Genomic DNA, 13710 nt, shown 5'->3' with positions numbered 1-13710 from the left:
TGCTGCTGACTCAGCTAGGCAGTTCTCGCTTTCCTCCTACTCCCAAAATTGGGGAAGGTTGGCAATGGGTCCCCTTGCCTCTTGCCAACCATCCCTTTGGTGCTTACAGCACAGTGGGGAAGGCCGGGCAAAAAGGCAAGTTTTCAGCCCACTCCCTTCACTGAGTTTCTCCCTTTGGCATGATTGTCAGTGAAGCAGAGATGCATCTCAGAGGTAATTAGGGACGACATTCATTAGCCACTGACACAGCTGGGGGTGAGACTCAAAGCTGCACTCATGGTGATCCCAGGTTTTAGTGACCTGGCTGACTTCCGGTGAGACAGAAAGCCCATTTTCATTGCAACAGCACAGGGTACAGGTTTCTACACCTGTCAGGACTTGCTTGACATCATGTGGCCTGCCTGGAGTTTTGCTTTAGCTGCTTTATATGTAACAATGTGCACCCAATAATCAGGTGATGGTTATCCAATTAATTTTTTTTCCTTGGATTTGTATAATTGTATGATATAACATCTATGCATCACTACAAATACAGATATTTCTGTTACCAGTAATTATCAAGAACGAGCATGTTTTCTGTCTATGGCCCTAGAATGAAAAATAAGAGTATGGGTGCAGTGGGACAAGAAGAGATTTGAGAGTTCAGGCTCAGGATGACAGGCCCTGAGGCCTCGGGGCAATAAACAGCTCAACAGTGCACAGTTACTGGTCTTCAAAAGATCGCAGCCATTGAAGCTGAGTAAAACCAGTCTTGGGGATAACCAGGAGAACACAGACTGAGAGCTCACTGTATTTACGGCGCACCACAGGTTGTAAGCTCAAGTATATGAGGATCTGTAAACCAATGAAGGAAGAGCAAAGTGTACAGAACAATAGTAAATGTACCCAAGTGATCCCAGGTGGACCTTGGAGTTTGTACCCACCACCCTCACACTCCTCCCATCAAGGACCAGGATGCAGCTGTCCCATTGTGCCCTTCCCTCAGGGATAAAGCCAACAATATAAGGACCCAGTGAGGCAGAGAAAGGATGAGCATAACACCAGGGAGTGGGGAGGATGCTAAAACCTTTCTGTGTATTATTTCTAAATGCACGTAATCTGTACTATATCCTAGTTTTGTAACCAGACTAATTACAGTCCTTGGGAAAGAATGCTGAGATACTGGTAAGTCTGCTGGTAAACTCTCGTCTTTGCATACAAGGCAGCATATGGCACACTGGCATCCCCAGGGGTTACTGAGAAGGGAAGAGGTGCAAAAGGCTCACACAGGGTTACACGCTGGGTCCTCCTCACAAAGCTGTTCCACATGCCATCTTGCATTGCATTTAGAGCAAGAGTACATCATGGGTTTATCCAAAAGGCAGTGGAATAGCCCAAGGCCCGCTTCACAGTGAGGGCAGGGAGACTGATGGGATGAGGCCCTCACCACCATCACTCCCGACAGGCACATGGGGCACAGCAGCAGCCAGGAGGATTATCCTGCATCCAGGAACCTGCTGACTGACCACTCCTGAGCTAACAGGGTCCCCTCCATCTGGCTGAAGTGATCAGAAGAAACGTGCCTCGCCAACAGTGCTTCAGTCTTCTTTAGCCTGGAAACTGAGGAAAGCAGTGCAAAATTTCTTTTCTTTGCCTCCTGAACTTATCTGACATGCTGACACTCTGTTACTCAGTCACCAGATATTTAGCAACTTGACCAAAAGCACTTTTTCATCATTATTTATTCTGTCTTATCTTCAGTAACTGAGGCAGGCAGATACAAATTGGCGGAAGGCATCGGCCTACCTCTGTTCACTGAAATGGGACATTGTCTCACTGAGGAGACAAAAACAAAAATGTAGCTAAAACCTCTAGCTGACCACTTTCTTCCTAGTTATATGAAAAAGAACTGCTTAAAAACATTTTTTTTTTCCACTTCAAAATGATTACTACAGCTAGACAGAAGGAGCCATGGCCAAACCCCTGTGTACTAGTCCATATATGTCAAAGTCACCACTCTTGGAGGACTCAGTCTGTAGCCAGAACCGAAGTTGAAACCTGTAACCCAGTGCACGTGCTGGGAATGAAGGCCTTGCTCAACACTAATGGCAGCCAGCATTTTTAAGGACAAACTGATGCAAGCTGGGTGAGAATGTGACAGTGCAAATCGTAAGTCCCACCAGATCAGTGGGAGAAGCTGGTTGTGTTTGTGATCCTACTGTAAGCAATCTGAAAATATGGATTTGAGGTAATTGTCTTAGAGCCTGATGTAATTCTATCCGTTATTTCATACCTATGGGATTGCTATGTTTTGTCACAGAGAAGCTATCTGCCTGCTAAATGATGCAGCTCAGAGATAATCAGACTACCTGGTGTGTTGAAATAGCTGACTTCAAAGTGAGGGAGATAACTGTTTAAATAATGAGGCATGTTTGGCCACAGATAAAAGTTTCTCATGACTTAATATTTGTGAAACATCCAAGACTACTAAAGCTTTAGCAACATTCATTAGAAGTACTTATTTCTCGTATATTCTCCAAATATATCTTCTTTCTCATATCTCCAAATATATCCTCATATAGTAGTGGGAAAAGACACACGTGTCAGAGACCTGCAGTGGGAATGAGCTAGGCTTGCGGCACTGTACCGCAGGGGCAATGCTGTCGCACATAACCCATGGCAGAGCCTGAATAACTCAGCAGCCTTCCAACAGCTTGATCTTGCATGTATTTTTCTTCACAAAGTAGACTTTCTTGGTCACAGAAGAAAAGCTTTCTAAAAGTTCCAGATACTTGTGAAATACAAAGGTAAGGTTCAAGACACAAAGGATATGTTCATACTGGCAAGCTGCAGGAAAGATCAGTCTCCTCGATTAGTACAGGGAGGTGCTGGGTCTGCTTCTGCCCATGCAGATCACATGTGAACTCACTTGGGTCAGGAAACAGGGTGTCCCCATAGTGAGGGCCGCAGAGGGAAGGAGCTACGAGGTTGCAAATCCCAGCCTCCACTGCCAAGTGGGTTGCCACCAAGCACAATGCAGGAGTCCCAGTGTCCACGGCTGGCAGATGTGCCCCCGCTCTCCCTGTCCTTCCCAAGGAGCATGCACAATTTTTTCCACAGGAGAACTGCCAACTTCCAGTTGTCCCCTCTAACCTGAGATGAGGTAAAACCAACACTCTAGGCTTGGAACATGATTCACCAAAACATTACCAAACAAAAAAAAAAAAACAAAAAACCCAAATTCTTCAAGACAGCCAGACTGTTTTTTCAGCTTAGTTGTTCTACTTATTTTATATTTATATTATAGATAAATGAGGAATTGTTTACCTACACAGGGCATATCTTCAATGGGTCTTTGGAGTTTGGTCTCAGCTCCCCCACAGATGGAGAAGTGACATGCAGCCATGCAGCAAGGTAGCACAAAATCTGTATGCTCTTGATACTGAATGTGATGACAGCACTTCAGAACAGGTTTCTGTTTCCCCAACACAGATGCATCTCTGATGATCTTGCAGAAGAAACAGTGGGTTTCAGCATTGCTTCCTCCTTCCTACTCCTGCCCAGTGCCGGCACAGTTTGATATGCCACCAAGGCTCTGCTCTCAGGTGTCTATAATTTGCCACTTCTCCTGAGTAAACTCTGGCAAAGGGACAAAGGTACAGAGACCAGGCAGATCCTGTTGGTTCTACACCCATTTGCTTGATATCCATGCTTTTAGTCATGTTTAGTGTTATTATATTTCTTCCTTATGAATGCATTCATGTACAGACGTCCGCATATCCATGCACACATACACACACCTTTATGTTTTGAGATCCCTAGAGTATTATAAGCTATTATTATAATTAAACCAAATAACTCCATAGAAGATCGTGGTTAAGATGCTTGCAATGCACAGCGCAGATTATTCTACGAGAAAGTGCTTTGCTAGCTAGTATCTTTGTTTTCCAGTCTCAAGGTAAATATAAGATAACCCTGATGTTTGCTTTGCAGCTAGCATGCTGACTTTGCATGCTTCTTCCAACCCCCATGCCCTCTTGCTTGATTCGAAACTAGGAGATAAAACTCTGGGTAGACTCCATTGCGCAGCTTATTTTTCTTTTCAGCAGTACTAAAAAAGAGAAGTATTTACATTTCAGGAGTGCTTAGGACAAAATTTTCAGACTGGCTTCAACTTCTGTTTTTGCAACCTCATCTGTTTGAGCTCCTTTGCCTGCAGGCTTTCTGTACCATACTGCAGACTGGCCTTGACACCTGCATCCATCAGATCCCCTTGAATTAGATGTGCGATTACCAACATAAGCTGTGGAAAGTGCATAATTAATGACTAAATTGGTCTTCGCTGGAGCAAGGTCAGTTGAACCCACAAGACTGCCCAGGGAAGTAATAAAGCTATGTCATCAGAAATCTGCTTAGCAAGGAGACCGCATGCCATTTCTTTGCAGCACAAGCTGCACTACTGTCAGCACAGCTGTACCAGTATAACCACTCCCACAGGGGGCTCACAGTGCCCAGTTCTCTCACTGAGAACTCAAAACTCTTCACACTGTGACTGCTCTGCACATCTGGGGTAGAAGCTGCTCTGCTGAGCACAGCACTCGCAAAGACACAGGCAATATAACAGTTCCCATGGTGCTAGCAAGCAGTGGAAGCTGTCAGGTTTGCATAGCATCACTTGCTGTAGTTTGGTAAAAGAAAAAAAAAGCACAAGCAGCAGCATTAATTTCCAGTAAAGCTTACTGCTGAAAACCAATTCACTTGCCCATTACAACTGCATGCATGCAAGAATTGAGGCTTAGTTTAAGGCAAGATAGACCCAGAACAGAAGTTACCTGTACAGAAACATTTGCTCTGATATAAGACAACACTTTCTGTGTCAATTGGTAAAGAGTTTAAGTTCAACATAATTCATTTTTATTCTATTTGTTCTAGAAAGGAAGACCATACAAGAACTTAGGGTAGTGACATTCTTCCATCATAGTTCTACTGTATTTTTTTTTTTGTAAGCAGCCCTATATCAGCTAAATATTACCGATGCAATAAAATGTGTACACACTGAAAAAACTATTAAGTTTCCTCTCTTTATTATCGAATTGTCTGTGTCTTATAGATTTCTTCCTTTAGATGAAAACAGTCAATTCTCTATTTTGTATATTCTCTCTAGTGCTTCTGCTGTGCCTGCTAGCAGAATTCTATCTTCTGTAGCCTATCATGCTATACATTACCTGGGAAGAACAATTTGATCTGGTAAATAATTGCAAGGGTGTGAACATCTGAGCACATTGTCACATACAGTCTGCATTAGTTGTATACAAGCCTAAGAAGTAGTTAAGAGCTGCCATCTGGCACATATTGGAGCAAAGATCACAAGCTCATTTACCTATACTGATCTGCATAGAATATAGACAAGGTGAGGTATCAGTGGATCTGGCCTACAACAAATATCAAAGTAGGTTTAGTGTTTCCATTCTCACTATAGAAAGGGACCGCAGAAATTCCCTGTGTCAAGGCTTTGATCTTCCAATTCATATTACAGATATGATGCACCTAAGCTGCAAGATAGATTTGGTTCAAGTTGCAGATTCAAGCTTGGGTGAAAGCTGCATGAACAAGAATGCTTACTGTTTTCAGTTTCTCTCTTCTCTTAATACAGAGTTCTCAATTTCATGCCATGACTGCACACTAGCATTCTAGAACTTGTGTTCTTGCTGGTCACAGAGAGTAAAGTCTAGCTAGATATAGTAACTCAGTCAATAAAATATAACTGAAATATCGTATTCTCTCTACATTTATCTTCTAGCTAATAGAAACATGGACTGACAAGAAGTCTGACCACAAGACTGACTTTTCTTTACAATGATGACTGGAACCTGAAGACACCACTGCTCACTGAAAAAGAATGGGTAGTGAATGGTAACTTAAACCTCCTGTCAATGCAAATGCCTCCATGCTCATTACAATGCCAAAATGAAAAATGAATACCCCTATCAAATGCAAATTATATGATGCAGAAATCTCATTCATTCTATAATCAGTTGTTGACCAAGGTCATTACTCTGTATGGAGGGACTTCTGTGGGTTCCAAAAATTGTTTCATTATACAGGAAACAAAGTAGGTGCTTTCAGTAAAAATGATTAAGAAGGAAAATCTGAAAATGTTAGATGAGACCTTCTGGAAGGTAGGAAGAATGCTGTGGATATGTTCAGTGACTTATTCTGATCTGACTGCAATCTGAAGTATTACTACACTGGAGACACCATTCTCTTTAAAGAAATATATAATACAGGCCATTACTGGCTTTTAAACTCTTCAGTTTGCAGAAAATCTTGACTGTAGAAGACTGGGACCCTGTCCAAGAAAAGGCTTATGGAACAGTGCTGGAAATGTTGCTTATGGCTGAAGCACAGAAAAGAAAGATTTACATACTGCTGACTCTTCACATGGGCCCTGACAGTGAAGACGGTTTACAGAATCATAGAATTAGCTAGGTTGGAAAAGACCTACAAGATCATCCAGTCCAACCATCCACCTACCACCAACAACCCCACTAAACCATGTCTCCCAACACTATATCTAAACATTTCTTGAACATCTCCAGGGACGGTGACTCAACCACCTCCCTGGGCAGCCCATTCCAGTGCCTGACCACTCTTTCAGAAAAGTAGTATTTCCTAACATCCAGCCTAAATCTCCCCGGGCACAACTTGAAGCCATTCCCCCTCGTCCTGTCACTAGTTACAAGAGAGAAGAGGCTGACTCCCAGCTCACTACAACCTCCCTTCAGGTAGTTACAGAGAGCAATGAGGTCTCCCCTGAGCCTCCTCTTCTCCAGACTGAACAATCCCAGCTCCCTCAGCTGCTCCTCATAAGGCCTGTGCTCCAGACCCTCACCAGCTTCGTCGCCCTCCTCTGAACACGCTCCAGGGCCTCAATATCTTTTTTGCAGTGAGGGGCCCAAAACTGGACACAGTACTCGAGCTGCAGCCTCACCAGGGCTGAGTACAGAGGGAGAATGACTTCCCTACTCCTACTGGCAACACTATTTCTGATACAAGCCAGGATGCCATTGGCCTTCTTGGCCACCTGGGCACACTACTGGCTCATGCTCAGCCGAGCGTCGACTAATACCCCTAGGTCCGTTTCCTCCATACAACTTTCCAGCCACTCTGCCCAAGCCTGTAGCGTTGCCTGGGGTTGTTGCGGCCAAAGTGCAGGACCCGGCACTTGGTCTTGTTGAACCTCATCCCGTTGGCTTCAGCCCAGAGATCCAGCCTGTCCAGATCCCTCTGTAGGGCCTCTCTTGCCCCAGGCAGATCCACACTTCCTGCCAGCTTGGTGTCATCTGCAAACTTACTGAGGGTGCTCTCTATGCCCTCATCCAGGTCATCAATAAAGACATTGAAGAGGACAGGCCCCAGCACCGACCCGTGGGGAGCACCACTCGTGACCGGTCGCCAGCTGGATTTAACTCCATTCACCACCACTCTCTGGGCCCGGCCCTCTAGCCAGCTTCTTACCCAGCAAAGGGTGTACCTGTCCAAGCCACGGGCTGCCAGTTTCTCCAGGAGAATACTGTGGGAGACAGTGTCAAAGGCTTTGCTGAAGTCTAGGTAGACCACATCAACAGCCTTTCCCTCATCCACCAGACGGGTCACTCGATCATAGAAGGAGATCAAGTTGGTCAAGCAGGACCTGCCCTTCACAAACCCATGCTGGCTGGGCCTGATCCCCCAGTTGTCCTGCAAATGCCGCGTGATCTCCCTCAGGACAATCTGCTCCATAACCTTCCCCGGCACCGAGGTCAGGCTGACAGGCCTGTAGTTCCCCGGATCCTCCTTACGACCCTTCTTGTAGATGGGAGTCACGTTCGCAAGTTTCCAGTCTTCTGGGACCTCTCCAGTTGACCAGGAACGCCGATAATTGATGGAAAGCAGCTTGGCTATCTCTTCCGCCACCTCCCTCAGTACTCTTGGGTGGATCTGATCCGGCCCCATGGACTTGTGGCAGTCCAGGTGGAGTAGTAGGTCTCTGACCGTTTCCTCCTGAATCATGGGGGGTTTGTTTCGCTCCCCATCCGAGACTTCCAGGTCAGAGAGTAGAGTGCTCTGAGGACAACTGGTCTGGCTTTTAAAGACAGACATAAAAAAGGCATTGAGAACCTCAGCCTTTTCATTGTCCTCAGTGGCCACATTCCCAGCCGCTTCCAGCCGCTTCTCTATGCTGGCTTGTGGTCCATGTCCTCTGGGAGCACAACATTCCACTCCAAGTGAGACAGTGTTCAAAGAGACTGTGTTGTCAACAGCAGCAATGCAGCCAAATCCTATCGCTAGCCAAGGAACAGGCCTTCAATGGCCAGGTTTAGGTTAAGATGGTTACTATTCATGATTGCAGCTCAGTGAAGTCTCAGCTTCCTGCTACCTTATCTTACTCTTCTCCTACCAGCTGTTCTTTCACCCCTAGACATAGATATACAAAAGAAGTTTCTAAAGTAATCCCTTCTATTTTATTGTCCTGGCCCATAACATCAGAGGTGGTGGTTGTATGGCAATAGAAACTGAACCTTCCCAACAACAGTACATTCCTTTTTTTTTTTTTTAAACCATGTGACAGATGGCAGCAGAGGGACAGCCTGAAAAAATTGCATCTGATATGGAAGGGCTTATGAAGAAAAGGTGTGGATTCTCCGTTGACTAGCAAAGACAAGCACATAATCTCCCCCAGCCATGCAGGCTGTAAAAGCATCTCTGTCCCAGAGAAAGTCATTCAGCTTAATTAAATTTGTCTGTATTTTGAGGACTTTCATTATTTCTTCAAACTGGATACAAGCAAAATATAGTTCCAAAATATACAGGAGGTAAAGGAGAGAAACAGACAGGTAGGAGACACAAAGAATAATCTAGTTCATATTTTAAAACAAACAAGCTGAAATATCACTGAGTCACATTACAATGCTGGAGGACACTTTAGCCAGAAAATGTCAGGAACTGAGATTAACAATCAAGTGCTGTAGTGCTATCTCTGAAGGAAGCCTCTCAAAAGAATAAAAAATTTTCAGCAGGATGCCATCAGGAGTGAAAAATGTTCATGCGTAGACTACACTACCCAAATATTTTTTCTATTATATATGTTCTTTCTAGAAATCTATGTGCATCCATAAAATGTTCCATTTCAACGATGAGTAAGGTTGCTAAGTGACATTAGCACTTAAATCAAGGAAATGAATAACTAACACTTCACATCTGGCACTGCCCACATATTAAATGCAATATTCTTATGAAACATAAAGAAAATCATTTTTCAGTCCCTACACAGCTCATAAACAGAGATTGTTGCCCATTTAACTACTCCATTGCCTAGATATAACTCCTCATGGGAATAAAACTATGCAGTAACTACTTTTTTCCCTCAACTGATAGTAGATTTTTAGTATACTATTTCTGTTTCTCAAGAACTAGTATTATAAAATTAAGTGATCGAGTGATAGATGCAAACAGTACAATATCTCCAGCTTTGCATTTGAGGCTGATCATTATAGATACTGCATTTTGTAATGTTATGTGATTTATTATCCTTTAAACTCAAACTCCCAAGAACTATGTTATTGCCATATGAAAATGTCATCTTAGTTGAAGAAAATGTTCACATCTGAAAGATTTGTTTGTCTTTCCTTTTCAACTTTTTTATTGTTTTCAGATGAACTCAGAAGCCATCATTAGGTGAGGGGTCTGGAGCACAGGCCTTATGAGGAGCTGCTGAGGGAGCTGGGATTGTTCAGTCTGGAGAAGAGGAGGCTCAGGGGAGACCTCATTGCTCTCTATAACTACCTGAAGGGAGGTTGTAGTGAGCTGGGAGTCAGCCTCTTCTCTCTTGTAACTAGTGACAGGACGAGGGGGAACAGCCTCAAAGGGGAGATTCAGGCTGGACTTTACGAAATACTACTTCTCCAAGGGAGCGGTTAGGAGCTGGAATGTGTTGCCCAGGGAAGTGGTGGAGTCACCAACACTGGAGTTGCTCAAGGAACATTGAGATGTTGTGTTGAGGGACATGGTTTAGTAGGGTTATATTGGTGGTAGATGGATTGTTGGACTGGATGATCTTGTAGGTCTCTTCCATCCTTAGTGATTCTATGATTAAAAAATATCAGGAGGAGAGCTGTGCCAGGATCAGGAAACAGAAATGAAGGGGAGTGTTTTGATACTTACTCGTGTCATTGAAGCTCAGAATTTTAGAGTGCCTAATCATTTTAAACAAAGACAATATTTCTTGAATGAGAATGAATCCCTGCTTAAAGATTTCATGGAAGCACAGCCAGGTACATTCATATACTTTCAGGAAGAAAAGATGCCTATTGGGAGCTCACGCAGTGCCATGAGAACTAGTACCAGAGCTGTAGCAGGTTACAGTATTTGATGTTTATGTTTAAAAGAAAAATGTACAAGCAAGCAAAACACACAATGAACAGTTCTTCACCACTCTGAGTGGTATGGCTAACACTAACAGCACTCATTTGATGCTTAGCAAGCCTCAGCATGGAATGTGCTGAAGCACATAGGTGCAGGAGGGCATCTTTTGCTCATCTTTTACGGAGGCCAAAAGACAGATTTCTTCATCACACCAGGTAATTGCTTCAGGCCAGATAGTCAAAGACAGCAAGTCACAGGATCTCAACTTGATTATTGCAGCTGTAAAGATGTGCATTCCCTATCCAAATTCCATGTTTACATGCATTGTGAATAGCAAGAGAATACATCATATTCCAAGTTCAGAAAATCAGTAGTAGTCAATATTTTTATATGACTTGCAGGTGCAATAATGCCTTCCTTCTTCTTTCCCTAAAGATACTAACCTCTTAGATCCTTAGTAATTTCTGCCACTGAAATTGATCCTTTCAAGAATTTAATGTAAAAATGTACTTGAATTTCACATCTACTGGAGAAACTTTGAAATGACTTCCCAAGAAGACAGAAATACTTTATAGAGAGAATGGTTTAAGTTTGTGTCTCTTGCCTGCTTAAGTTCCCCCTCATGATACAGTCTTGGTAAAGCACCACAGAAAAGATGTCCCAGTACACAAAATTATAGTTCTTCCATCAGAGAAATAAAGGTTCTGATGACATCTGCTGGTCCCAGGAGGAGTAGACAAACACCAACAATCCCCTGCCATGGGTCTGATTCTTATATGTAAAAACACAAGTTAACTAAATCATTGAGAATAAAAATGTTCTTTTGCTGTGAGTTAGAGAATGACAGGAAATGAGGCTAAGAATGTCTTTAAAGGTCATTAACTCCATCTCTGGAACAAGCAGGATTCATGCTACTTCTACCACAGTTCTACTACCAGTTTGTTTTAATTATTAATAAAACTGATATTAATTCTCTGGACACACTATTCTCTCACTTCCTCATTTTCACATTCCCTATAAAATGTTTCACAATAAGGTGTCCGATTAACAAGTAATTATTCTATTTGTGTATTCAAGAATAATTACACTGCATTTGACCATGAAGTGAAAATATAAAGGAGATACTTTAGCCTTACATTGTGAAATCTTGCAGCTTTACTGCTTTGTATATCTGGTAATACTAAGCACAGAAACACACCCAACCCACCCCCAAGGGCGGAGAAATACGTGCATTTTGAAGATGCTTTCACTATAGGAATCATCACATATGAGCAGTCTCATGAGGCTAGTTCTCTAGGAAAATGGTTAAGACTATAAGCTTCATAGGTATGGAGCCATCAGGGTATTTGCATCCTGCTGATTTCAATTATAATGCACACTCTGAATGGAAGAAGCAGCAGCCACCTTGATGAGTCATCAAGTTGACAAATTATGTTTAGTAGACTGAATAAAGGACTGTTTTATAACTGTTAGAGCATGCTAGTTTACATATTGCGAGTAATTTTACTGTGACACTGCAGAAGATGTAATACAGATCCTTGAAAATTACCACTGCGTATCTACTGCACTAATCCTGGTGCACTAGTATTTATTTAGTTTAAGAAACATCATTAGATCACATTTAGCAAGTTTAACAAACTTACCTTAATTCTTTTAAGGAAACTCCAATCCTGGGCAGAATGTCTGACTGACCTCAACCAGCTCTGTCAAGACAGAGGGAAATACCCTGTGCTTACCCCCAAGAAACACAACTAGCTAAGGACAGAATTTCACAGTGAATGTATTTATTTGGCTTATAGCATGAAAGAACCTTGCTTGACTAAGGCAAGGAACACAGTTTCAAAATCTCTTACGGGGATTCTGATAGGTATACATTCAATTAAACAACCAGCTTCCTTCCTAGAGCTGGATCTCTTGAGACTATGATCACTTACCCTGTAACACAATGGAAAGTACAGCAATAATAACTGGGGCCACAACAAACCATGACAAGCCCAAACGTAGCAGCCACAGACACAAAGGAAAATAAAAAAAAAATCCACTCACCTTCAGAAGGACTCAGGCATGGAGGGATCTCTAGAAAAATACGCTCCCCTCCACTGCCAACCCTTAAATGAGGTCTGGGAAGGGGTGGATCCTGGCTCCACCCCTTCTGGTCACTCAGGTGCGCTGCATGCACCTGAGCTCCCCTGGATTGGCCTTGCCTTCCCACCACGTGCTCAATCACTGGTTCAGGCCGTGACTTAGCATTTCCTCTACACCTGTCATATGAGCATTAGACATTAAGATGTTGTCAGGGTATGGACCATTGCTGAAATGGGGCATGGTGTATGAAACAGTGGCACTACCTAAGCAGACATGGACACTCTACCAGGGAACTTGTAATTGAAAGGACCCATACTTAGCACATGGGACCTAAGCCCAAGATAAATCAAAAAGTAGGATGACTAATTATTCCCCTGTGACCAAAGGTTTCCTAAACCAGATTGAGAAAAGTAACATAATAAAGCAGCTACTGAAGCAGAGGAATTGCCAGCACCACACGAAGTACTGCAAAAGGATGAAAGGGACTTGTAAAAGAGATTGCCTTTGTATTTGGAGTGAGCAGGTGAGATTGCTTCTGCAAAATCAGCCTCCAGGTAGCCAGGATACATGGGGCCTTTGGCAAACACATTTGTGAGATCGTGGACTACTTAGCATTGTTGGGTTTTGCAGAGCTGTATATGCATCCAAGAAACTTGACAATTAGAGGAGATGGTCTTCAGCTCCACTACTGACATCTCAGTTGCCAACTGCCCATTCTCAACGCTGTGCCAGTGTTGTGCTGGACAAAGCTCCTAGCAGAAATGCAACAGATGACAGTCCATGTGTATTGCTATTGTTTGTTCTGGTCTCAGGGATGGTTTTGTCATAAAACCCAAAAAAAGTGGAATTGTAGAAAAGTGCAATTTTGCAACACACTGGCAATCCTCTTTCAGAAAATTACTCTTCAAATATGTGTAGTTTGGCTGCTACCCATAAGATGTGAGCTGTTTTACTGCTCAAAAAGCTCTGTTGAATCCAAGGGGTGACTGACAATGTAAGTAGTACTTCGTGGGATGAATATGCTACTCCCAGTCATGTGCAGAAGATACTCTCAGCAAGGTATTACTGAGCATGAAAAGCTAGCAATGGCTTCGTGAGTGACTAGAGAAAAAGGCTGCTCCCTCGGGGCTCTGTGCAGAGCCAACACTTCTCATAGCAGCCTCCTTTTTCTTCCATATAAAATAAGATACATGTGTTTCATGTGCATCAGAAAAGTTTCAAGTGAAAGATTTGAAAATTTTA

General features: G+C 43.1%; 1 long non-coding RNA gene across 4 annotated transcripts; it reads right to left on the bottom strand.

Annotated features, from left to right (window-relative positions):
• LOC110402055 lies at positions 851-12470 on the bottom strand. Of its 4 annotated transcripts, none has more exons than XR_002440866.1 (4): positions 12430-12470; positions 12027-12086; positions 3307-3487; positions 851-1599 (listed from the first exon to the last, which is right to left on the bottom strand). It is a non-coding gene; the product is annotated as an uncharacterized LOC110402055 (long non-coding RNA). The 4 variants fall into 4 exon arrangements; XR_002440867.1 differs by having other exon boundaries at positions 3311-3487; XR_002440864.1 differs by lacking the exon at positions 851-1599 and adding an exon at positions 1760-3132.

This window comes from Numida meleagris, chromosome 6 (genome assembly GCF_002078875.1).
Source record: "Numida meleagris isolate 19003 breed g44 Domestic line chromosome 6, NumMel1.0, whole genome shotgun sequence".
Lineage (NCBI taxonomy): Eukaryota > Metazoa > Chordata > Aves > Galliformes > Numididae > Numida > Numida meleagris.
This window is presented reverse-complemented; position numbering and strand designations above follow the sequence as displayed.